General features: G+C 38.3%; 2 protein-coding genes across 2 annotated transcripts in view; one reads left to right on the forward strand and one right to left on the reverse strand.

The window, feature by feature from the left end:
* LOC129732652 (6-phosphofructo-2-kinase/fructose-2,6-bisphosphatase 1-like) overlaps positions 1-27,305 on the forward strand; it is a 154,127-nt gene that overhangs the window by 84,924 nt on the left and 41,898 nt on the right. The gene's annotated exons all lie outside the window — the stretch shown is intronic.
* Positions 1-27,305, reverse strand: part of LOC129732651 (alpha-N-acetylgalactosaminidase) — a 104,020-nt gene that overhangs the window by 75,084 nt on the left and 1,631 nt on the right. The window lies entirely within an intron of this gene.

Below are 27,305 nucleotides of genomic sequence, written 5' to 3' on the forward strand. Positions count from 1 at the left end.
GGCGTAAGAAAATCTATGAACTCATTTCGAAACGTGCTGGAAAGGACGCGCTCATCTGCCCCATTGAGGCACCGATCGGTAGCTGCTAATAGAACCATAAAAAAATCGTGACTGATACACATCTGCCGATCGGTTTCTGAGCGCAAAACTGCAACAGATCAGTCAACTTGTCTCGAAAGGGTAATTGTGCTTACTTACAACTACTGAAAATAAGCTTGTCAGTCTTCTAGCGTTTTTATGATTGTTATATTATCCATCTAAAATAGGTATCTCTTTCCAACTTCATATATCGATCGCCTTCATTAAACGTAAGACAATAACTAGCTGCATTACCTTGGATCGTCTATGGAGTTCACAGTGCCAGAAAGCATCCCCGACATTTTTCATCTCGTGTTCTGGCTGGCGGTGTGCTTGTTTCGAGTTTAAGTATTTTTGTTGTACGTTTGCATTATTCATTGGTTCATGCTTGTGAGGGCAAGAACGGGAAACCTTTCTACCTTCGATCGACCAGCAGCCTACTGAGTGCCATCACGAAAGGTCCTATGACGATTCGCATTCGCAAACGCTTCTGGCGCACGGTTTTGAAATACTGGATTTGCAACACTTTGACATTTGCTGAAGATGCAGAACACATCGCCAGTTGCATTCAAACTGGAGGAGATGCATTTGTATACGAAGTTGAATTGACGGCGAAGGTGAGCATCGAACGGCGAACAAGGAAAACCGCCTAGTTTCAAGCGGGTTAGCTATTGGCTAGCTTCCTACCCCGCTGAAAGTACTTAACAGCAGAGCCGAGCAAAACAAATCGTTCTGGAAAACGAACACAATTTGTTTGCTAATATTTTCTGATTGGTTTCGATAGGGTAATTACTGGCTGTCATATAAACTCGTTTTATTGAGAACATGAAAATGATTACCTCTATCGGAGGAAAATTCATTTTTCATGGTGGTGTACTCGCTCATTATGGCACCGGAACTTACGCGCAGAGGTCATTAAAATCCACAGAGCGCGCACACAGTTATTCAATACGCGTTATTAACAGTCCAGCAGCAGCGGAACGTCTTTATTTGGGTAGGCTTATCCGACATTCCGCAAGCTTCGCAACACATAATCATGTGCCATTCTTCGTCACACAACAGCTGATTCGCAGCAGACCGCACGGTTTTGCTTTCATTCCGAGTCATCCATCCAAACGCGATTATCCCCGACCTAAAGCCACGGACTAAATCAGGCTTAGTTCCAGTTCGTAGATCGAGGAAACCCGATGCTGCACCTCCGTGAAAAAAGAACAAAGAGACTAAATAATCGCCGCTCTGTACCCCAAGTAAAACAAGGCTAAGCTAGAGCATGTTCAAATTCCCTACCGACTATCTTCCCTTTCACAATTAAGTAAACCGCCAGTTAAGATTTACCGAATCGATGCAAATATAGCGAACCTATGTTCCTCAATTTGGAAACCAATCAAATAATTAACATAGCTCGGAAAAAGTGAACCAGGTTGGCAGCGGAAACTTCTCACGGACCCGCTGGTAATCGGTTTCGGTCTCGAACCCAATAGAAAATCCCATAGCAATAACAAAGAGTCATTACAAATATAACCGTCACTACCGCTCACAGATCGATCGACCCACAACGATTTAATCTACCATTATATTTATGGACCACCACCGTACCAATAATAGCCTTTGAATCTGCGAATTAGGCTTCGCAGAAGAATCCTTCAAATGCCTCTGGTTGGAGTATTTCTTTTGGAAGAGGGATGGAATGAATGGGTTTGTAACCGCGTTATATCCTACTCACTGTGGTTTTAATACAGTTGAATGCTTCCATTGAACGCTTCATTAACTATACTAAGGATGAAGGAATTACGTTTCAATACTAGTACTTCCAAGCCAAATGACCTATCGTTGAATATTGACCATTTTTGATTTGATAGAACTATGCACAAGTATACGACTTAGCAAACTGAGTATTTTAGTTGTACAGAAAAACTATCCGAGAACGAATTATTTGGAACTGAGAGTGCTTCACACAAAAAATACACCGTATAATGCTAGTGATTTCGAATGATGCTATTTGCATTTTAAATCAATGGGCTCATAATGATTAACTTCCTAAATGCATCATTTTTCAAGTTATTTTGAGTTTCTGTTTTATAAAGATAGTTCGAAAATAAACAATTTATTTTATATTATTTCAAGATAGAATTGAAATATACCTCGAAACTTTTTTTTTGTTAAAACTTAACATTATTCTGAAGCATTTGATAAAAAGTTCAGGGTGGAGACATTCAAGGCAAATTACTACTTGAAAGTTATGTTTTAGATAACTTTTTAATATTGACTTCCAAAAAAATATCAGTTCCAATGATGCAGTATGCAGTGTGATTCTAATAGTAATTTTATATCATAAAGCCCTTAGCAACTAACTTTGAAAATGCATCTGTTTTAGAGATAATTCAAATTTAATTTTTGGAAATTGGATGAATAATCCACCCTTTTGGGAATTATCCAAACCACGAAAATAAATCTTCGTGAATGTGAACAAAAACTTCTGACTTCTAATTGACTCCAACATTCTTTGCCATACCGGAACTCTAACATATGACAGCTGGCTTGCTAGACCAGCGATCGCACCCCGAGACGCCAATTCCAATTACCTACTACTTACCTACTCTCAGTGTATGACATTTAAGGAAAGTCTTATTTCAAGCATTCAAGCATATATCCTTGGTGCTACGACCCTTAGAAACTTCCCCACCATTCACGATAGACTTCATTGCTAGCTGTTAAAGTAGAGGATAATTACAATGCGTGCTGGGATTCTACTGACTCTAATAGCCTCTGTTCAAGCATTTGAAATACGCCAACAGGTGAACCGAACAAGTTATTTACAGATGACAAATAAGAATATTAAGTTTGAAATGAAGTTGAATTAGCACTAATCGCTGCGAAATAAATAACTGAAAATAAAGAATGTTGTAGAATGCTTGCTCAAGAAATAATTGATAAAATGGGTCACCGCAGCAAAATGAAAAAATTAAGGTTTTTGATTAATTAGTTACTTATATTTTTAATATAAAATATAAACTAATTTGAATTTTTTGCGACTACATTTTAAGTTTTGCAAAGCGTGCAGTGTACATAATCCTTGAAATGCAAAAAATGAACGGGAACAGAAGATGTGACTTTTTTTCTCAAGGTTGTAGCTCTCCAGTAGTATCTAACAGGCGGCTGCACTGACCGCACTTCAGATGTCCGGGTCTTCGCACATCTTCCGAACCAATCAGTCAGTAGTAGCGTCTAGCCTGTCTAGCCTAAGAATGTCCCTCAGACCCTCAGGCACATGAGCCTGTTGGTACTTTCGAGTTAACCACAATAACTATTAGTACCCAGCGCTTTGGATGTTGGTGCATATTGGTGCACCATATTTAAGTATGGGCGAAACCACGCTGGCAAAAAGTTTCGACATCATTCGAGATATGTGCAGCAATAGCCGCTGAGGCCCTCTGACTGACATAGTTGATGTGGCTCTTGAAAGCTTGTCGTCAGCCGTAGCTCCCAAGAGTTTCGAAGATAGCGTTGAGGTAATGGTGCAGGCTCCGACTCTAACCCCCGCCTCTTGCTCTGATTTACGGTTATTCACAACCTCGATCTCCATCTAATGGTGCGCTAACTCCAGTTTCCTAGAGTACATCTAGTCGACTCATGTCGTCTTCAAAGCCGACGATTACAACCCCCGCAGGGAACTTTAGCCTCAACACTCCCAGCGCAACCGCTATGGAGTTTCAGTGGTTGCGTGAACGCAGTATTTACATTGAGTCTTACGCTAGAGTGCTACCTCAGCCGTCTGCTTCTATACCCTCCGTGTACTTCAACAGTCTGTTGAGCACAATCTTCTCAAGCACCTCGCCCGCAGTGTCCAACAGACAGACAGGCCCATATACAGATGGGTCTCCTGGCGGTTTCCGAGTCCCTCTTCGACAGTAAGGCCAATCTCTGTTGCTTACACCTTCCAGGAAGAGGTAGTCATCCAGGCACAACTGCATAAGGGCCCGGAACAGCCCGGGGGCCACTTATATAGCCATCTTGATTGCCAGACTCGGGACTTCATCCAGTCCCTCACCTCCAAGGAGTTAGCGATCACGATGAGTTCCTAACTCGTAACACTTGCCTCCTCCTCAACCTCGACACGGCTGTCGTCGCTCACGGATTGGATGTCCGGCAGGCCGACGGAGGCCAAGAATTTGATTCGCGGCATGGAAAAAGTCTCTCGATGATACGCTCCAGCATCACCGGTGATCGCTCTGCAGGCGCCAACACGCTTGTGGTCTTTGACATACGATCCTGTAGGTGTTACCCCACGGATTCGTATTGGCATTCGCGCAATGTCTATCAAAACGAACCCTCTCGCTAGCCTTAATCGCACTCTAGCGCCGATCTCGCAGACCCAATGCCGCACGCCGCTTTTCCTTGAGATTCTCGGTTCACAAGAGTTGCATCCTCCATCTTGCACGGAGGCAAGATCAGTACACCAGTAAACCAGTGACTTACCATTCCTAGGTTAGCGTGTCTTAGGCATGGTGACGTCGGTCAGCACTCGGACGGGGCCAACTGCCCCCAGTGGCTTAATTACTGATTCACCGACTGAAAGTCCCATTTTCCGGAGCTTGCCAAGCACTTGGCAGGCTCCCCGTATTATGGCCTGCACCATCGCAACGCCTGCACAGTTATCTCATGTCAGGCCCCTTACAGAACTTGTTTACAACACAGAGGAGGGTCAGAAGTGCGTCCCGAATTACCGCAGGAGTTCCGCAAGGTTCTATCCTGGAACCGCCCAAGTAACAATTTAAGTCGTATTGCATTCTTTTAGCGGTTTCATGACCAATTTCGCAAAACTGCTGTTAAAACTAGAAATACTATCAGATCCTTCTGATAACCGCTGTAAGTTTGCTTTACAGCCAGGTGGCCCACCCTTGCCAAGCTTATTGAAGCAATTATAAGAATGGCAATCAAAACTGCTTTAAAACCAAATGGAAAGAGTACCGCATACTATAAGCAGCTGGCATTACCTCTTTAAGAGCGCAATAAGTTTGGTTGCATTATTGCGCTCTGCTACTTGCCATATTAAGTCCAATTGTACTTTTCATTGCTTGACAGCAACCGTAATAAGTTGATTTGTTGTGCCGTTCCTGCACACACACCAGAACATCACGTCACGTTTTTAATTAAAAAATATCTCGTCGCGGGAGAAATGTTTCACCTGTGTTGGTTATCATCGTGCAATCGATTTCATTTGATGGTGATATTGTAAAAAGATAAGAAATAAAAAGGGGTTTTGGTAGGTTTTGTAGCTCTCAAGCATATGCGCATGAAAATTTGTCGTGCATTTTGAGAACATAGGCGCTTAAAATTTATGCGCCATCAAAATATTACGGGCTTACAAAAATGATCTCATTGTTAGCAAAAATGAATTGGATTGTTTTAGCTCAGGTTTTCAGAAAAAAAAATCTAGCCGTGTTCTTCAATACAGAGATAGATCAAAATCAACTTTGGATGTTCAATTTACTTGTTAGTCAGACGACGATTCGATTTTCGTTTCAAGATCATAAAAAGTTTCAAAAGATCAATATGGCGCGGTTGGTAATTAGTTGGTATCAATCGTAACCGCAATAAGCCTAGTTCAATGATATATATGTTGTAAGGTGCGGCAAAGGTTGGATGCCTGTATTATTAGAGAAAAATATGGTAAATCCCTGGGGCCTAGACAACTTTATTTTTCTGAAAAATCTCGAAATATATCAATAGTGTCTTGCCCCTACCTTATTTTTAAGGACGCATAATTTAACGACATAGGAAATTATTTTCAACCGAAACAAGACAAACTGGCGATAAAATTTAAAAAATACTACCGAACAGTACTAAGTTTGCCCTGTTACTTTATTAGATTTTTGGAGTTCTACGTCATCAATGTTCACAAATGCGCTGCAAGCTGCTCTAAAGCATTTTACACTCATCTTACGGAGACTGCGACAGAATTCTGCATCACACTAAACAGAATAAGCCGGTTTTGTCTCACCTGTATGTATATCATTGCCTGTATATATTTGTTTACAAGTTTGACAGGTTAAAACTGGGCACTTATTACAATTTAATGAGATATTTTCCATAGCCAACTAGTAGTTTTTTAGATTTTGAATGCCCGCAATAAAACCGGTTTCTATGTTATTTGACAGTAAGCTGGAGTGGTTTTATGGGGCAATAGATAGTAATAATAAAACCAATAATTAAGCGAAATCGCATTGACTCTTGCCGGTTTTATTGTAAGTTTTATTAGAGTTTTATTGACAGCTATGTTCATTACGACTTGCTATTTTTGGCAACGGGTTTAACCGCCATAAAACCGTTGGTAATATTTATTGCTGTGATAAAACAGTTAGAAAACCAAGTAGCTATAGAATTGTTATTTGGGCGGTGTTGTGGAATGTCATGTATGATGGGGTGTTGAAACTCAAATTCCCTGTAGAAGTTGTGATAGTCGGCTTTGCAGACGACATAACGCTAGAGGTCTACGGCGAGTCGATCGAGGAGGTCGAGTTAACGGCCGCGCACTGTATACGCAAGGTCGAAGACTTGAAGCATTTCAGGAAACTGAAGTAAGCGCACCATAGGGGGTCACGGTTGTGAATAACCGCAAATCAGAGCAACAGGTCAGAGTCGGATACTACACCATCACCTCAAAGCGATCTTTGAAGCTCTTGGGAGTTATGGTTGGAGATAAGCTCACATTTAAGAGTCCCGTTAACTATGCTTGCAAGAGGGCTTCAACGGCTATCGCAGCACTATCTCGAATGATGTCGAATAGCTCAGCGGTAAATGGCAGCAAGCGTAAACTTCTTGCCAACGTGGTTTCGTCCCTTCTTCGGTATGGGGGCCCAGCGTGGTCTAAAGCGCTAGGTACTAACAGTTATCGTGACAAACTGGAGAGTACCTACAGGCACAAGTGCCTGCGGGTTGCGATCTTTATCTTTAATGAAGAAGAAAACCTTCTGTAATGTGTCGAGTTTCGAAGAAAAGTCTTAGCAAAGTACATTAAAATATGCGTCTTGAAGTTGATCGCGAAAACCCGATTTCAATACTTTTTAATTCGACTGTTTGAAATAGGGTTTTCAAATATTTGCATCATACAGCGTGATTCGAAAACTCTCAGAGATGTCCACGCTTGTCAATCAACTCTCAAAACAACCGATGAACAAATTGAGAATATAGAAATTTCGTTGCATTGGATATCGGGCGTGTGTTTTCGCGCGTAACTTTCCGAGTAATACAGAAAATTGTGTTAGATTTGTTTAGCAGCCCTTCCTCCCAGAAGAAGGGAGGATGTCGAACCACCTTCACATGCCAAATTTGGTTTCATTTACTTAATTAGTTCTTGAGTTGTACAAAAAAAAATTGTTCCATTTGTAGGGAAGCTCTCCCTTCCAGAACAGAAGGGGTACTAACCTCCATGAAAATATTTTGAAGTAGAATACTTCTTTCAGTAAGTTCGGCTACATAGCGATGTGAAATGAAACTCTAAAACCGAAAAAAGTGAAAAATATGTCCAATTTCAAATGCTAATAAATCGGTTAGTATTCGATAGATTTCCTTCGTTCTTGCAGCAATAGATTGGGAAAATCTTCTAAGATTCTACCCAAAAGAAGATAATTGTAATTTTATTATTCACACTACTGTACTATTGCAAATAGTCAAGCCTTGTCAAAACGAAAATTTCGACCTCTGATTGGTCGTTATATGATTGCTTCCCAAGCACGGTCGACAGAATCATGTACCTTGCAATTTAAAACATGCTATTTGGCCTATATAAGAGCCTGTTTCAGCCGAAGCCGCTCATAACAGTTCTAGACAGCGACAACAGCAGTCGTCCTCCCTTAGCAGCAGCATAGGGATAGCGGCTGATGCAGTGCATCGATAGCGGCTGATGCAGTGAGGCACTTTAGTGAAATGCAGTCTCTGTGCGATAGTGGGCACTAGTAAATGCATTCAATGAAAAGTTGACTCATTTTTACAACACGTGAGCCGTCTAATTTTGAGTGTTATATCAGCTTTTCACTGTTTATTTTATCACAACGAAAACTTTGTTCGCACTGTCAGTGATAACGCAAAGATGTAATCGGCATCTTATCCGATACTAAATTGAACAACAAATTGTCCTTTTAAGGATGAAATAAAAACTTGATTGAAGAGGTAATATTTTCTAATGAGTTAATTCGCATTTTTAAATTTGTAAAAGTTATAAATTTTACTTTATTTCCGTGTCTCAGAACGCACTGAATTATCTTTTTGTTCAGTCATGAACACGACAGCCGAAACTTTCATTATCTGCATAAAAATAAATTTTTCGCATAATCAAAATTTCAAAACAAGCCCCAATCATAACAAGCAGCTTACTATCTTATTGAAAATGGTCAATCCTTGTTGAAGCGCAAAATTCGAATGATCTGATTAGTCAACGTTTATTCACTAGAAAAAATGACTGACACGCAAGCAGCCGGGTTATCTTTCTTGTAAAAGTATTCTACTTCAACCTTGCGGTCGTGGCTTTGCACACAACCTTCCTGTTATTTTACCCCTAAAACCTCCACATGCCAGATTTAGCTCCATTCGCTTGATTAGTTCTTAAGTTATACAGGAATTTGTGTTTCATTGTATGGGCCTCTCCCTTCCAGAGGGAGACGGGTGTCAAACTACCACAGAAATGATTTTTGCTCCCAAAAACATTCACACGTCAAATTCGGTTCCATTTGATTGATAAGCTCTCGAATTATGCAGAAATTTTTTGTTTCAGTTATATGGGCCCCTCCATTCCAGAAGAGAGAGGGGTGTCTTACCACGCTTTTCAAGTTTATTACATCCACATGCCAGTTGGTCTCGAGGTACGATGCTGGCCTCACAAGCCAGTCGTCGTAGGTTCGAGTCTCGGCTCGGGAAAAGACTGTTAGTGTCAGTAGGATCGTAGCGCTAGCCCCGCAATTGTCCTGTACACTAAACAGTTGGATGCGAAGTCTGTGTATTAATAAACAGAAGGTCGAGATCCGAATCGGAATGTAGCACCAAGGCTCCGCTTTGCTTTTGGTGGTAAATGGAAAACTAAAGAAGAAAAATAATCTGCACACTGAACTGGAAAGTATGGAGGGCAATCAATGTAAATGCAGGGCTCTCGGTTCGGAATATCGCCACAAAATATGGTGCTTGCAATGGTCCTGTCCGCACGATCCTCAACGTTTATTCCGTGCCTGTAAACAACCCAACAGGACGCTGAAGCGAATCCTAGTGCTAAAACACGCATTCGAAAGTTGCACGAGAAGGTTTTCATGAAGACCAGGTGTGTGTATAGAAAATACGAATTCCAAAGAAAGTTCGCGATTTCATCGGGAATTATTTTTTATATTTTTTTTTGATAGAACAATAAAATAAGGTTTGTTTGACTACTTAGGGTGTTGCCTAACTCAAACGAACTCCGAGATAGAGCTAATTCATTTTTCCGGATTCTCAATGAAGCAAACTTTACGTACCATTTTAAAGGCATGAAAACAATTTACTCAACAACAAATACGTATAAAAATAAGTTTTTCAAATCTGTTTGATGATTGATGAACATCAATCGTTTGCTTTAACATTCGTGGAGTGAACAATTGAATCGTTCTTTCGATTGATTTTGACTTGTAAATTCATTGTAAGAAGGTTATACTGGCATCACTGGAAAATGCAGAAGAAAACTCTACGGTACAGCATAGTTAGTCGTTTATAGCTCCAGAGAGGACCGTTTGTTGCTTGTAAACTGTAAGCTTACAGTATTGTACTTCTAGGTATCCGATACATGCAACAGTCATTTCTTACTTAGTTGATATATGAAGTTCCTCAAATCCGTGTGATTGCTGCGTTGTTGTACGTGACAATTGCAGTACCAGTACAGCGATCTACCTGATAGCCGAGATGAATAAGGTTATTCAGACCCCAAAACTGACCGGGTGTCAAACAAATGTATATAATGCATAATAATAATGCAATAATACATAATATCCAAATTGCACGTACCTACCCAAAAAAAAAAAGACAAGTGCCAATAATTATTATGTAATACGCATCGCTGAACGACTCTGGGTAACATCTAACGAGCGATCTGTTTGCAGCACTTTACTTTCGGGGTTAACAAGCAGCCGAAAGTCAATCTGACAAATTTATCTCCACACCCGGGCCGGGAGCCATTGCGCGAGAAGAAAATCGTTCGCAAAACGCCAAACCCATGAATGAATACGAAAGAGGAGATGTTTCACTTTCATTTCGCTCGCACCGGACGGGGCACGCATTCATCAAACCTGTCTTTCAGCCTGTCCGTCAGCTTGAGATTTGGTCTCGAACCGATGAGGAGTTGATAAATGGAAATGTATCAAAAAGAGCAGTCCATGTGATGGAACACCGGATTACAAAACGGTCGCCACAAATTCATTACGAAATCTGCTAAACGCGGGTTGTTGCCAAAGATTTCGGCATAGAGTGTATAGAAGCAGATATTTTAAATCATTTTACAATGCGTTACAGTACAGAAACAACACTGTATCAGGTCAGTAATTAACAGCTTAAAATATTCAGGAAATCCGGGATTGTCAATTGCTCTAAAAACACTGCTACCATTTATTGTATCTTCATCGCTTCATTTTCGGACTTCGTTGATCTGGTAGCTTTTTGAATTGACTACTAGGGCTTAAGTTGTGAGAAATCAACATTCCCTCTCTGCTTTTATGATCCAATAAAAGCTGTTTCACCTTAAACTTGCACCGAGCGTTTTGTTTGTGTTCGGGTTTGTCGTAATCAATATGTTTGCTTTCGGGGTGAATTTCGCGCCTGTCGTTCGTTTTACATTTTTCGAAAGGAAAGATCACGACTCAACCTTGATGACTGATACTGTGCTGTCCCAAACTTTACGCACTGGCCTTTCATAGTTCATTGTGAACTGAAATGCGTGAACATTCGATCTAGCAGCGATGCGGTTGCGTGTACTTTACATTCGTTACCTTCTTTTGACAGACTCGGGTTTCGGGTCATGAACTGTCGTTGCTGTGTTGAATTGGATTGTTATTCTAATTTAAAACCCAACTTAACGGCTTGAATGGAGAAGAATAGTTTGGTTCGGTAGATAGAGGTTGAAGTTTGACCATTGTGGTTATTAAATACTATTGTGGTTTTTATTTCAAGGCTGAAATTCTCGTTTCACACGGTGATGGTTACATCAGATCGCACACTATTTTCGTCAAATCGATATTAAGTTTTAAGCATGCGACCCAAGTTTCTCTAATGAACGAAGTGGTAAAGAAGATTTTCTCAAGAATATTACTCAAAGCTATTGAAATGAATAGCGCCAACGAGCCCAACTTTGAGCAACGGAAAAAGTTACTGAGTGAAAAGAATAAGTTAGACAATTAAAAAAAAAATCCCGCTATAAATGGTCCTAAACAGAATTTCCGATTGGAAGGGGAAGAAAGAATAGAAATAACTTGAATGAGTTGAGGCTTATTAATATCTAACCTATGTTTTATAGCACACTCATTGTGCAATATATATTCATGGAAAGTATTTCTTTTCGTATCGACAAAGATCAACAGTCTATGGCATAGTGTCATTGAGTCCCGAATTTGTGAGAAATTGTCGTGGGGTAACACCTACTCTGGTTTTAGTTCCAGTTTTTCGCTATAAAAATGATAATGAGCGTCTCCTTATGTGGCATTTGTTACATAAATTTTAAATATTTTTTGTTTATAGTCGTTATCAGTCAAACTGTACAATCATTTTTCAATTCTTTAGATTATGCACAAAATTTTGCGGTTTGTGCTCTTTCTGTTGCGCGTTGCTCTGGTGCCTCACATAAAACATTCTAATTCACGACTGCGAAGTTTTAAAATTCAATAGTTTAATGTCCTTATGTTATATTAACTAACCAGGTATCGTACTGGAATTTCAATCTTAGTTATGCTCGTATGTCTCCTATAAAAGGTTACACAACGTAGGCTTACGATTGCGACATTCAACAAAACAATGCAGTGACCTGGTGTCGAGTGCTTATAATATCACGAATATTTTACATTTATGTATTTCCGGCGCAACAATTTCATTCATAGGCCACAGCACGCGTCAAAGGCGTATGATTAGCATCGATAAGTGCATGGTGTGAATACAATAACCGGCCGGATAAGTGTGTAGTCAAGTCACAGATCTATGCCGTATCGCATTAAAAAGGTCTTAGATGCCATCAGCACACGTTCCGCGTGTGGCCAACACACAGTAAGAAAAATATCACCGGCCCCGCCGTAACACTTTCGGTTTTATACGCAAACACAAACGAACGAAACAATTACGCACGATTATCGCAATTTCACTTTTACAAAGCTTCCAACCGTGTGCTTGGGGAGAACGTTAACTGGCCTTTTGGAGGCTTGAAGTCACGCTTCCGCGGGCCCCCTGTTGCGATGGGCCTTACATACCTCATTGGAAGCTTCCCACGAAGTTGTTGCTTCTCCCCCCGAGTTGGCTCTGATTGCATACCTACATTTAAGTGCAGCATATTGAATGGCGCATATTTATAATCTATGAATCGTGGAAGAAAACTAGTTAAAATTTTGTTTCCATGTACTGTCCGTTCTTTGCATATTTTTGTTTATTTTTTTCTTCATTTTTAAACGTGGGCGAATGTGGAAGTGTGTTGCAAACATTTCATTTACTCGGCACTAACGATTGGTGGCTAAAAGAAAGACATTTCTTTATGGTTTAGCACCGCGTAAAGCATAGCCGGCGTGACGGTAGCACCGACCGCTGTCATGACTGATTTCGTCTTAAATGATGACAGGTACTTACTCACCTGGCGCAGCTCGCCGCGAACCGCAGCGTTGGCGGCGCCGCTCAAATCAAATTATTGTGCACTAGATAACATCGTTGGTGATGTTTCTTGGCACGCTTTCGGTTGGACGGATAATGACCATATAAATTATAAACTTAATGGCCGAATCGCAAGGAATCGTGCAAAAATATAATGTGGCGGATTATTAATACACATTGGGGGACACACATTGTAAATATAAAGCATTTCTCTTGAATAAAAAGTTAATGGAATATTCATTGAGTGAAAATTGTCACTGTTAGGTAATTCATGGAGTAATAAAAAAGCGTAACCAAAACTACTGGTATTGGTATTATTTGCAGCACATCGTTTTCGATGGAATTATTTTAGGCACAGCATGGAATGAATTTATCCACGAAACTGCGAAACACATTGTTAGATTCATTTAAAATGGATCAATCAATGTTCAAATCACACCAGGTGTTCCCCAAGGCTCACAATTGGGACTGTGGTTTTTTACTTCGTATTTTGACGATTTATCTGTAATTTGAATTTTTTTAACCATCTATCTTTGGAACGTTTTACGTAAGCTAGATCATATTATGCCCATAGTAATCTAAGATTCAATAAGCATGACTCTATCTCAAAAAAGGCGTAATCAGTGAATAATTTTCGTTGGTAACCGTTGGTAAATCATGTTACCATCATGTGCCATCAAAATCACAACTGAAGTACTTATTGAAATCATTTTCATATTTGGTAATTGTTTTGCTAATGTACTAACAACCCAGATCAAGATTACACGATCAGTTTTCAGGACACGTTATTCAAATCATTACAATGAGCAATACGAAACATGTACTGGGTCGTGCCAAAGTACACAAAACAGCTGGGCTTCATAAGAAGCAAACATCTCAACAAGCTTTAGAAAGGTTCGTGACACCATGTCAAACTATGCTTGCTTACGCAACAAATGTACTCACAAAAAAACGCTACTCTTGTTAGTACAATTCACCCGAAAAAATGCTTCTCTAACTCGTAAATAGCAACCTCACACGTCGTATACCACGCGAATTTGCATACATATTGCATTACGAACACCCCGCCTGATGGTGGTGGTCATTCACACAAGTGAACACATGGTTTCCGACGCGCCGTCTGATCTGAATATGAGACCCGCATGTAATAGTCCCGAATTGTGCTACATGAAAACAAAAAGAAAATAATTAACACAAACATCGGCGGTCAAAAAAGAGTGGCACAGCCGTTTCGGTTGTTGTTATTACCATGTTTTGAATGTTATGTCACCGAAAGGTATAACCAGCATGAACTTATAACACAACCGTTCAACATGATACGGTGCGAAATTTATCGGTCACAATTGTTGCAGTTCTCAATCTAGTCAGAATGGAGCGATTCGGTTATGGCGACAAAAAAAAACGTGTCATAGTAAACTCTCAGCAGGCTTCGAGCCCCGTTGAAGCGTTAGGAAATGAGAACGCCAAAAAGTTCAAAGCGGTCATCAGTTTTTTTTCTGCCCATGATCTGTTACATAACTGCGTTGGCTGGTTTCGACTTATGAAAACCCCATCGCTGCCTACTGCTGTGGGAGACAATTGGAAATTAGCTTGTACATTGTGGGTCAGTGGCAGTGGGTAGCCGCGGAAACCGGTGAACGATTTTGTGAGAAAATTCTGTCGATGGCTCAATTCACGTGAACTTAGCAGTTTGAGATGATTTTGAGCATTTTGACGGAGGCCATCCATTATGGTAATTTATTTTTTGAAGTTTCCACAGAGTATGTGTTGTTAATTGGTATCTCCACGAATTTCAAAATTTTTATTACATTCATGCATGGGATGAAAAAAATAATGTGAAAATTTCAAACTCGGAGAGGCTTAATCATATTCAAATCGATTCGAACACAAATCAACTGAAATACTGGTGAAGGAAATGAGTCAAATAATTGATTTTTTTATATAAAAATTCAAACGAGTGAAAGAAAATTCATTCATTTGTTCATATCTATGTAACAGCATAATCAACTTTTTTAGCCCATTTTAAATCTAAGCGACAGCTAAGATTGAAAAACCGTCCAAACGGAGATCACAAAGTGTGGGTATGGCTATTGCCCGTCAAGTTATAATGCTCAGAAAAGTATTGCACTGGAAAATGGGTTTGCCGGGTGCTCTACTATTATTAGGTATACATTCTACCTGTGCTGCTCGTTGTACCACAAGAAAGTCGAACCTCGCGAATAAAAACTCTCCTTGGTTTCCATGTGTACCCGATCGGGCTCGCGAGCAGAAGCGCGCGGACCTATTATAAGTGGGCATAAAGTCATTCGTCGGTTATGCAACTCCCATAGCAGATCTCGCAGCCGCTCTTGTTGCTTTCGTGTTGAATGCTCCAGGGGTGCTTTATTTAAGGTTAAACTCATGCAGTACCCATAAATTCTGTATGTGATCGAAATCTATTCTTCGTTTTTTGTTCCAATGTTGCTGGTGGAACATGGAATAAGAAACTTTTTTCGCAGACATCCCCAATACGCATCTACCTATACGATGCTTCGTTTTTAATCATTTTTGTAATTGAGGAAATGTGGCCAAGTTTTCTTCTCACCTGGTTGAATAATTTACAGGTCTAATTTTATTTCAACTTTGTAGAAAGAAAAAACTGAGATTAAATTAGTCTAGTCATCATTATAGCTCAGATATAATGACCGAGCTGTTGATAATGTGTTTATATGTTAGCATCAGTCGTTATGACATTGCATCAAAATGTTATGTTGAACACTTCATATGTATAGCAAAACCACCTTGGTTCATGCAATTTCTTCGGGAGTTTGGGTGAGTTACGGAAGCAGAATTTTTATATTGTAATATAGTTCTGTAGAAACAATGTCGGTAAATATTGTTATAGGGTAGATGGTCCAGTAATGGAGGGTCTAAGCACCAGTGTTTTTTAAAAACGAGAATATCAATATTCAAATCGCATATATCAAACCCATTTTTCTTTGGTGTTATAGAAAATATCATAAACTGTCATGTACAATTACCGTTTGTATATGTTTTTAACAAATAAAGTATGAAAAATGAATAATTGTACACCAATCTTATGTTCCAGTTATGGAGGCAATGTTCCTATAATGATGGAAACTGTGCCAGTAATGGATGGTAGTTGATTTTTTCATAGGCTGCAGCAAATGAATTACGATTTAGTTGTTTTTATGCTCTAAGGTAGCATTTCAAACCTCTTCTTCCACCGTGGGCAATCGTCTAGCATGAGCTGTGATAATTATTCGTTTTGAATTTAATGGTGAAAAAGTTATAAGATAAAAAACAAACTACTTCGCAATGCTAGAAGGATCTTATCTGGTAGTTTTACCCCACTCTACTTTTGATCTTTGTGTCTGCTCAATTTTGTTCTTCAAATCTAGGGACACTTTACAGGCGCTTGTATGAATCAAAAAATTCGAATGTTATAATAAAAATATAAAAGATAAACAAACAGGTCATGTAACAGTTGTTTAAATAGTCCAAATCAGAGAAAATCAGCAGTAAATAATCATTGTACTGTATCACATTAGCGCTTGGAAAGCTTTGAAGCTTGAAGAAGCTCAAGTTAACCAAGTTTGTCCTTCTGCAACTCATCAACTTTCAGCTGTTCTCTCATCTCTTTTTTTTTTTTTTTGTTATATATCCTTGCGTTTCGGCGGTACCTACCACTGGTGTAAGGTGAAATAAAAACTTACCTATAATATCAAAATGTAAAAATAACGGTAACTGGACTGTATTGTGTGAACCAGAGTCAGATTTACACACGAAAGTAGTTCGCGCACCAAATTTTGTTTATATCTGCTAAGTTAAAACCTAACCTCAAATGTTAGCTGAAGCACTACCACTATTACTGGAACAGGGGTACTTGAATTGTTCCTATAGTGGAGTTTCAATTTATTCAGTATTTTGATGATTATTTGTGATTTTTTCGATTGATTATGGCAAGTAAAATAGTTAAGAACAGCTCTGCGAAGACTGTTGCCACAGAAATCGTGTTTACATTGATATTTCAAGCTACGAAATTTCACTGTTGCGTTACAAATTTCGTAAGAAACTTGCTGTTTCTTTTTCACTCTTGAAAGAATTAATAAATACAAAGTGTTTAAATAAGATTTCAAACCAATATAGTTTACCAAATCGTAGACCCACAGAATCTGATAATGTATTATTATCCCGGAGAATGCCTTAATAACGCTAAATGCTGGTATACCACCATTACTGGTACACCCACCATTACTGGCTCATCTACCCTACTGTCGAGGAAAAAAGCGTTAACAATAAGAACCCGTACAATCAGCGATTATTTGTTTAGTAGCTGATTTTTCCAATAAAACCTAAATTAATCCACCTAGCGGTCAGACCCAGCCTTTCTCATTCAAACTTTTATTTGTTTCAATAGATTTACATGAACGCTTCAATCCAATAAATGTATATTCACTCTTAAGGTTTTAAAATATTGATGTTGTAATCTATACTGCCTGTCTGTCTGTCTGATCCATATAGGCTCGAAAACTACCGAACCGATCGACGTGAAAATTTGTATGTAGGGGTTTTTGGTGCCGATAAAGGCTTCTATGATAGTTTGAAACCCCTCCCTCTTCTGCAAGAGAGGGGTCTCATACAAATGAAACGTAAATTTCTGCACAACTCAAGAACAAACCAAGCAAATGAAACCGAATTTAGCATGTGGATGTTTTAAGGGGTAACAAATATGTCCATAATGGTTCGACACCCCTACCTTTCTGGAAGGGAGGGGTTCCATACAAATGAAACACATATTTCTGCACATCTCGAGAACTAACCAACTAAATGGAACCATATTTGGCAAGTGATTGTTTTTAGTGGTAACGAATTTGTTCCATAATCGACCTTAGGTTAGATTTTGGATTGTAAGATGGCAACTTCCGGTTTCTGGAAAACAACCAAAATGGCCGATTTCCACCCAATATAATAATATCCGGATCTAGAATGATACTCAGGAGCTAAAATCGATCGGAATGTCATTATGAAATCCAAAATGGCGACTTCCGGTTTCGGAAAAACAGCGGCAGCAAATACCACCGTATATGGGTATTTGCGGAACCGTAATGATGCACTGGAGCCACAAATCGGCTTCAGACAACATTTTGAATTGGAAGATGGCAACCTCCGGTTTCTGGAAAACGGTCTGAAATGGACGATTCCCATCAAATATGAGTATCTCCGGAACCAGAAAGATGGACAGAAGCTAAAAATTGATCACAGACACTTCCGGTGTCTGGCAAACAGCCGGAAATGAACAAATACCATCCAATATGAGTATTTTCGGAACCAAAATTACGCCCAGATAACAGAAATTTATTTCACAGGCAATTTTAAAGTCCAAAATGTCGACTTTCGGTTTCTGAAAAACAGCCCAAAGTGACCAAATACCACCCAATATGAGTATCTCCGGAGCCAGAATGTTGCAAGGAGCTAAAAATTGACCTCAGACACCATTATGAATTGTAGGATGGCAACTTCTGGTTTCTGGAAAACAGCCAAAAATGGCCGATTTCCGTCTAACATGAGTATCTCTGGATAGAATGATACACAGCAGCTGAAATCGACCACAGGCCCCATTTTGGATTCTAGGTTAGCGACTTCCGGTTTCTGGGAAACCGCCGAAATTGATCGAATAACACCCAAAATGGGGTTTTCTTCAACCAGAATGATGCTCAGATGCTAGAAATTATCTTAAATACCATTTTGAAATCCAAGATGGCGACTTTCGGTTTGGGAAAAACAGCCTTAAATAAACAAATACTATCCAATATGAGTATCTCTGGAACCAGAATGATGCATGTAGCTAACAATTGACCTTAGGCACCATTTTAAATTGCTAAATGGCAACTTCTAGGAAACAGTCGAAAATGACCGAATAATGCTCAATATGGATATTTCCGTAATCGAGATGATGCATAGAAACCAAACATTGACCTTGGACACCATTTTGAATTTGAAGACGACCACTTTTAGTTTCTGGAAAACAACCAAAATAACTAAATACCTCCAAATATAAGTATTTCCGGTGTCAGATTGATGCCAGAAAATCTACTGAAAATGACCGAATACCACCCAATATAAATATATTCAGAATTAAGGCGATGTAAAGAAGCCAAAAGTCGAGAATGTTGTCATTTCGATAAAACCGATCATTTTAAACGATTTGTTATTTGACTTTGATTATATCTTATGGCCGATTCGTCGTGCATTTGCAGACTTGGAACACATCGCAAGGAATCAATGAATTTGAAACGTTCAAATAGTACGATACCACATTTAAATTATGTTGAGACCACATATATCGATCAAAGCAGGTATAGTTTTTAATAGCCTTTGAATTTCTTTTCTTTCCATAACTTTTGAGCCACATATCAAATTGTTATGAAGTTTGTTATTTGTAAGTTCGAGAGATGACTCGTTCGTATGACACTAGTTATGTTCATGTAATCTTTGAGATAATAGACTTTCGTTGTTTTATTAGCAATTAAATGCATAACGGTTGCTTAAGTTCGATTATAATCAAATGAAATGGAAACGTATAGGGCGGCAAAACTTTGAAACCACATGATAAATCATAATTCATCAGTTAATTCCTTAACTAGCCCGCTCATCTGATAATAATATTGATCAAATCGGTTGTGTAGTTTCTGAGATAATGAAGTTTCGTGATTTTCACATTTCGGTACATTACAGACGAAGTTACAGTTCGATTAAAGTAAAATTCAATAGGGTGTTATGAGGCAGCTAGACTTTTTATTTGACACTAATTTTGTGGAAATCGGGTCAGCCATCTCTGAGAAAAGTGAGTGAGTTCAAGTAGTCTTCGGAATATGTTCCTTTTCATAGGTGGATTTCGCATTTTTGAACATAACAGGCAAAGTAATAGTCCGATTGCAAAACAAATCAAAAGGATCTTATGGGGCTACTAGACCTTCCATTTGACACTGGTTTTATGAAAATCGGTCCAGCCATCTCTGAGAAACATGGGTGAGATTAAACAGTCTTCAGAACACGTTTCTTTTCATAACTTTTGAACCACAAGTTCAATCGTTATAAAATTCAAAAGTTAAGGGTTTTTCAGGTAGCCCGTTCATTTGAAACCAATTTTGTTCAAATCGGTTGTGTGGTTTTCGAGATAACGATGTTTCATTATTTTTACATTTTGATACATAACCTCTTAACTAAAAATCCGATTACAAAGAAATTGAATAGCGTCTTATGGGGCAACTAGACCTTTCATTTGCAATTAATTTCATAAAAATCGGTCCTGCCATCTCTGAGAAAAGTGAGTGAGAATAAAAATCTGCACATACACACACATACACACACACATACAGAAAATGCTCAGCTCGTCGAGCTGAGTCGAGTGATATATGCCATTCGACCCTTTGAAGCACTTTTATACTTTCGGTTTTGCAAGTGATTGCTATACCTTTCTAGGAGAAAGGCAATAAAGAAGGCCATTACTGGGTAAAAAGATTGAATGTAGAAAAAAATTGTTAGATTACATGCCGTTCGACATTACGTTGACGAATTTTTCCTTTTTTATTTTTGTTTATTAAAGAATCTTTGCACAGATACAGAAAGACAATTCAGGCGGATGTAGTTTTCCATTGATTTTTCATGATTTTAGAGCTATACTCTTTGAGGAGAAATTGCTTTTTATAAGTAGGTCTACATATGAATGGAAGTGAAAATTAGGGTGGCTCTAAAAGCAGCGAAACAAAACAACGAAAATTTTTGTTTGCGGAGAAATGTTATATTATTTTCAGTGAATTTGTAGATCAGTATCAGTCAATTCAAGAGATACAGGTTTTTTTATCACAAAGTTATCTTCAATTAGCTTATTTTTAATTTTACCGAAGAATGTGTACAGTAGTCTTACTAAATGAAAAAACGAAACCGTCAAACCTTATTTTTTAGATAAAATTGAAATACTAACGGGTGACAACTGAAAATTTGGAATTTTTTTTAGGCTTTCTCACTCCATAACAAACAGGCTCAGAGAGCAATGAGCGTATGTATATGAAAGCTCTCTTTCTCCTTTATGCCAGTATTTTTTGTTTTGTTTATGCATGCCCAGTTCTGTTCAAAATGACGTTGAAACAAGGAGCATTCCGCAAGCGCATTGTACAGTTCGCTTTGAACTGCACAACAATTTTGGATAAACCATTTTGGAAGCGACAATCTTCCGGTTGCTTTTGTGTATGATTTCCTGCAATCCTCAACTATAATCCGCCAGGAAGGTAGTGGAAGACCGGCCAGAGTAGTGGACAGAAAAGAAATTTTTCATTTTCATCAAAATCATAGTTCGAGCGTAGTGGTTTAGTTATTAATCAAAATGTACACAAGAACGAATTTTTGAGCAAAATTATGATTCCATTTCTCCAAAAACACCATACCGATAAAAGGTATGTGTTTTGGCCACCTAAAATATCGGCACAATGTAAGTCAAAAACACACAAACGTTCCTGAACAACTTCTCGACTACATTTTTACCCCAAATACGCAACCCAACGAATCTACCTTAGTGTCGTCCAATCGAAGATTTCTTTGGCATTGCGATTTCCTTCGGTACAAAAATAACTGGAGAAAAACGAATTGCGAACAGTTGATGGGTAGAATCAAAAGATGCATTCGAGAAGCGGACTTGAAGGCCGTACAACGAGAGAGCTTCGTTGGAAGGCCGGTTACGGACCTTTCTCAAACGTTCAATATTTTTTCTTAGCTCACTATGAACACAGAACAGATATGCAACTTCGAACAAAACTCTGCATCAAATCGGTGCCCAAGCTTTCGCATTCATTTTTTGCTGTTCCATCCTACATTGATTTTACAGTGCATCGTTCGAACAGTTCGCTCCAATAGTTTGACCATGCACTAAAAAAATTTTTTTTTGGTTCAATGACCAGGCAAAAAGGTGATCTTGAATAGTTGAATCCATCAAAATCAAGTTAAGACAGGACCGCATTCAAGAGATTTTTAAAGCGGAAATTCAGTAACAATTCACAATCAACGTCAATAGAACAAATTAAACTAAAAACCTTTCAACCATTCAAACATTGTTTAACAAATTTTCTTGAGTCGTACACCTCGCGACTGTTGAAACTATTTTAACCTGTTAGTTGATTAACTTGAATATTTTCGTTGGACTTGGAAACTGAATTTCGCGACCAACGACAATATTTTTTTCTCGTACCGTTTTTTATACCTAACATTGCAAGTAATGCATATCAGACGCGCTATACACAGCACTGCTTACGATATTAGGTACAATGTAAAAAAAATGATTGTCGTTAGTCAAGATATTCAGTTTTCAACTTGGGCAACAATGAAATTCATTAAAAATATATCTACATAAAAACCGTTACACGTATGCGGGTGGTACTGTGCGATTATCATGAAAAGGCACCCTCGCTATACCAGTACCGGGGAGAACAAAGGATTTTCTCGGCGAAAAAGCGGCGAGTGCTCATACAGTCCTTTTGTTGAATGAATGGAATACAAGCGTAATGAAATTTCGAGTGTAAAATGCATTCTCTCCACCGCTAGATGTCGATACCTAAAATAAAGAGATTTTGTCTCATTTTTGGTTCTTTAGTTGAACAGATGTGCTATGAATGTATCTTCATGAGAAAAAAATCAGTTTTTCTTTAAGTTTATCCTAGGGTGGTTTACCGGTAAAACAAAAACCGGTAAAACCGATATTTTTTTCAATACCGAAATACCGGTATTAGAGGCGAAAAAACCGGTATTTTCGGTATTTTTCTTAAATTGAAAAAAAAAACTTGTCACAATATTCATGAATCATTGTTGGGCTAATGAATGCTACTCACTTAGGCAGGCTTTACAAATCACATGACGATGTATATGTATAATTAATACATATATACAAAAGCAACATTAAATAGTATATTTACCCTTAACTATTTATCAATTTTTGTTATCTTTTTGTTTGTTCTGCTCGGATTCAGACGATGTGTTTGTTTGTATCGATAATATGTCAAAAAACTTTATATCAATAAAGCAAAACATTTTTTTTTTAAGTAGAACAGCTAATCTTTTTACACTCTTATACTCACAGTGGCAACGCGTGGGTTTTGAACCTGCCAGTTTAACTACAAATTATGAAAATCATCGTTTGAGGCAGTAATCACAATCATGTCAGCGAAAATTCATTATTCATTTGTGCTACTTGAAAGTAAAACTTAAAAAAATAATAAATAAATATAAATTCGGATTTGGAATTCATTTTTTGTTGATATAAAGTGTTTACAGGATGAAATAATCAACCAATAAAGAATTTCATCCTAAAAATTACTGCTCCTTGAAAAAGTGAAATTTGAATAGTTCAAACCTTCGTCACCCGTACCGCAGCGGTCTTTTATTAGCAACTAACTGAATGTACCCGGCCTCACTCGTGTAAAAGTTTCTGCTTTTTCCATAATTTTCTATATTTATATATATGTTTTACCAACCTCTCATTTCAAACATTTATTTCTATTTCAGTTACAAACTTGTTCATATGCCACATTTTTCGATTCTCCATCAAGAGCTAAAGTTAATAAAATAATTATAATAATAAATAATTTGAATGAACTGTTTAAAGAGGATCGAACAGAATGAAGAAGTATTTATATCCTATTCATTCGGATTCGTAAAAAGTAAATTCTGGTCTGATCGTGATTTCTTTTTTTTTTACTTCATTCATATACTCTTCTCAACAGTTTCAAATATTGTACTGGTTCCAATTTCAATTAGTAAATGCGCTAATTTCGCTCACAAATGATCTTGTTACGCACACTCCAACTTTTGCGTGCACGTTGCTGCAAACTCTGATTATCGAACGGAAGGAGAAGTGCGGTCAGAATGGATGTTCTACTAGTGATCAAGATTACAAGCGTGTTGTAAAAGCGTTTACGCGGAGTCCCGATGCTTTGGTCAGGGATGTGGCCAAAAAGTTGAATCTTCCCAAATCTTTCGTTCAGAGAGCCAAGGACCGGGAGTGACTGCATACCTACAGAAGGCTTCAAAGCGTGACGAACGGCTAAATACTGTGGGAAAACTCGAAAACTGAACACCCAGTTGTTGCCTCATTCTCATCAACATGGATGATGAGACATACGTCAAGGTGAACTTCCGGCATCTTCCGGGGCTACCATTCTTCACTGCCCATCACAAGTTTAATGTTCCGGAGGAAGTAAGCAGAAACTTTCAAAGTTTGCCAAGAATTACCTGATTTGGCAAGCGATCTGCTCATATGGCAAAAAGAGTGCACCGTTCGTGATTACCGGGACTGTAAACAGGGAGATCTACCACAAGGAGTGTCTACAGAAGCGTTTGCTTCCAACACGAGGGACCTACGATCTTCTGGCCGGATCTAGCTTCGTGCCTCTATTCAAATTATGTCCTGGACTGGTATGAAGCCAGTGGGGTTCTTTTCGTACCCAAGGACATGAACCTCCACAACGCACCATAACTAAGGACTATCGAAAAATAATGGGCTATTATGAAGCAGATATTGCGAAAGCATACCAAAGAGGTCAAATCTGGGGAAAACAAAAAAGGTGCAACCAAATGTTGTAAAAGACCCAAAGAGTGATGTTAAGCGTAAGGTGCGTGCGTACGGTAATGGCATTGAAGTTGAATGAAATAAATATGCCAAAAGCTCACTAATAGTTATATTTTTTGTCTGAAAGTTCGAAAAGGATCAATCAACTAGGTAATTTTCTGCGGCGTTTTTTTTTCGTGATGTAATTTAACCCTTTACCACAAGTAACAGAGCCACATAATTTATAGGTTGAATTTCATATATTATATTTAGTTTGGATTGCAGTAACAATGAGGATCTGTATGAGGCTCATGCACAGTAATAAGGAAGTTATTAGAAAAGAAAAGTTAAAGAAAGAAAATTCTTATAACTACTTTTAACTTTATATTCATGTATTTTTTTTCAACTGCACTAAAGAAATCTTCCCAACATTCCAGTGAGTATATTATGAAACTCGGAAATTGTTTTTATTACTATTATTAACAACAATAAAGCTGACTGGAAGAAAATTTATAGTATTATAAAAAATCAATGATCTCAGTTACTGCCGCAATAGTTTTTTGCTCAGAAGGTGTTGCACGGTACTACAAATAACGTTATTATAAAAAATGCGCCATCGAAACTGTTGATGCCAATTGATTTGTGTTACTATCCAAATTTGAAAATCATCTTCTTGGGCTAATTTTTATGTTACGCCCTTTTAAAGTTTTAGGGCGGATTTGTCATCCAAAAAACATGAATAACACTTTCAAAACGAACGTTAATCATAGTAAATGTTGTTTTTGCAGGCTATACATGCAGCCTCCCCAGCTGGTCTCGAGGTACGATGCTGGCCTAACAAGCCAGTGGTCGTAGGTTTGAGTCTTGACTCGGAAGAGACTGTTAGTGTCAGTAGGATCGTAGCGCTAGCCCCGCAATTGTCCTGTACACTTAACGGTTGGCTGCGAAGTTTGTGTATAGTAAACAGAAGGTCAAGTTCCGAATCGGAATGTAGCACCAAGGCTTTGCTTTTACATGCAGATTGACGACCTTTTTGGGAGAATTGAGCTGTATTGGGAACAATCATCTCTGGGATCAAATAATATTGGGTAAAAGGGCGAATAGTTTTGAGAAAAACGTGTTTGAAAATTAATGTTAGTAACTAAAATTTCGTTCCATTCATATTTTATATTTGATGACTTCCTAGTCTTTCTGAATCTTCTAGGATCTATTATGTGCATATTATGAGCAAGTTGTACGAGTTGAAACCTCATTTGTTCATCTTTTCTAGGATGTTTGAGAATGAGACAGATTAATTTATGATTCTGGAATTTTTATAAATTTTGGAACGGGTCTTTGTAGGGTAAAATTTAATAGTACATAGCTTTTAGTTTTACTGGTAAACTTTGGAACCTGATCATTTATTTTTAATTAAAAGATATATGAATCATGCGATTTGCATTGAACTAAACCTTTCATCATTGCATGAATCTATTTTCAATGTTATTATATTTTAAAAATTTTACGTCCATGAAAAAAAACTGCTTCTAACTTTCTCTGTTGTATTGGTTATAATCTGAACAGAAGTAAATCTAACCAAAGTTGACCTACAATCTAGGAAACCTGTTCACACCCGTTGCAGCAACGATTATAAAATATGAAGTGCTCGAAGAAGAACAGGAGAGGAAACATACCAAGTTAAGTAGCGCATAGAAGGAAGTGCGTTATTGTTGACCAGACACTATAAAAAACCTGTTTCCCCGACCTGAAGAAGCGAAGCTATGATTTGTTTGGTTATAGATATTTACAAGTTCAATCCTTTCATTCCGTTCCACTCGATCTAGTCGTATCATATTTTCTATATGTTCTCCTGTCAGCTCCATTATGCTAATGCTCTTCGTACTCGTTACCTTCATTCTCTCTAATGGGCTCTGCTGATAGTCCGCCTGCTTATTTACATGCATCTCTGTTATTATAGCCTCGATGGCACCACTAACCCAGGCTTCAGACCGTCGTCGAGGGCCATAGCATTGAATACTCTTTGAATTTATTAATTTATTTAACACGATGAAAGGAAATGTGCGGTGGAAGAAAGTACGAAGAGGGCTATGTAAGGAAAAGTATACACTATACACAGCACACCCTGTCGATGCACGCGGGCGGCGCACTACAATAATGGCCGTTCGGCCGGTATATCTTTCTGTTGTGGTCTGTATGTGGTCATGAGTTTCCTGGTTTTGTACCTTTGGGCTTAGACCACATCAATCGAGCGGTTAGACCGAATGACGTCAATTTACCTCGATGCTCAAATCATTAATTATCATATCTATGATATTACTTTTGCAACAGGCTTTATAACCTGAATCATTTTGTTAGTTTGTATTTTTGCTAAGTGGATTTCAAACTTTTGGCATTCATTGCACCTCTGAATTGTGGTCAGAGTTATAAAAGTTTGATTGGAAAACTTTTTTTTGTACAGCTACCGGGAGTCCTGCTGTGTTCCGGTCTTCTTATGTCAAATAGTGTTGTTCGTGGGGATTTACAGCGGAGCCTTTCGTTTTACAGTGCTAATTTGTTTGAAAAAAAATTGTGATTTTTTTAAATTACATTGTAGGTTTTAGCGCGCTTTGTACGTGATTTATAGATGATAATAACAGTAGTTTCAGTAACGGTTTATAAGAATGCGATTTCTTTGTCCTGAGATAGAGATTGATTTAATTCCGAAACCTAGAGTTGCGTCAAGTTCCTTTGTACTCCTTAACATGTTATGAATCAGTTTTCAAAATCTTTCCTTCAATAA

Source organism: Wyeomyia smithii, chromosome 3 (assembly GCF_029784165.1).
Source record: "Wyeomyia smithii strain HCP4-BCI-WySm-NY-G18 chromosome 3, ASM2978416v1, whole genome shotgun sequence".
In the NCBI taxonomy this organism is placed as follows: domain Eukaryota; kingdom Metazoa; phylum Arthropoda; class Insecta; order Diptera; family Culicidae; genus Wyeomyia; species Wyeomyia smithii.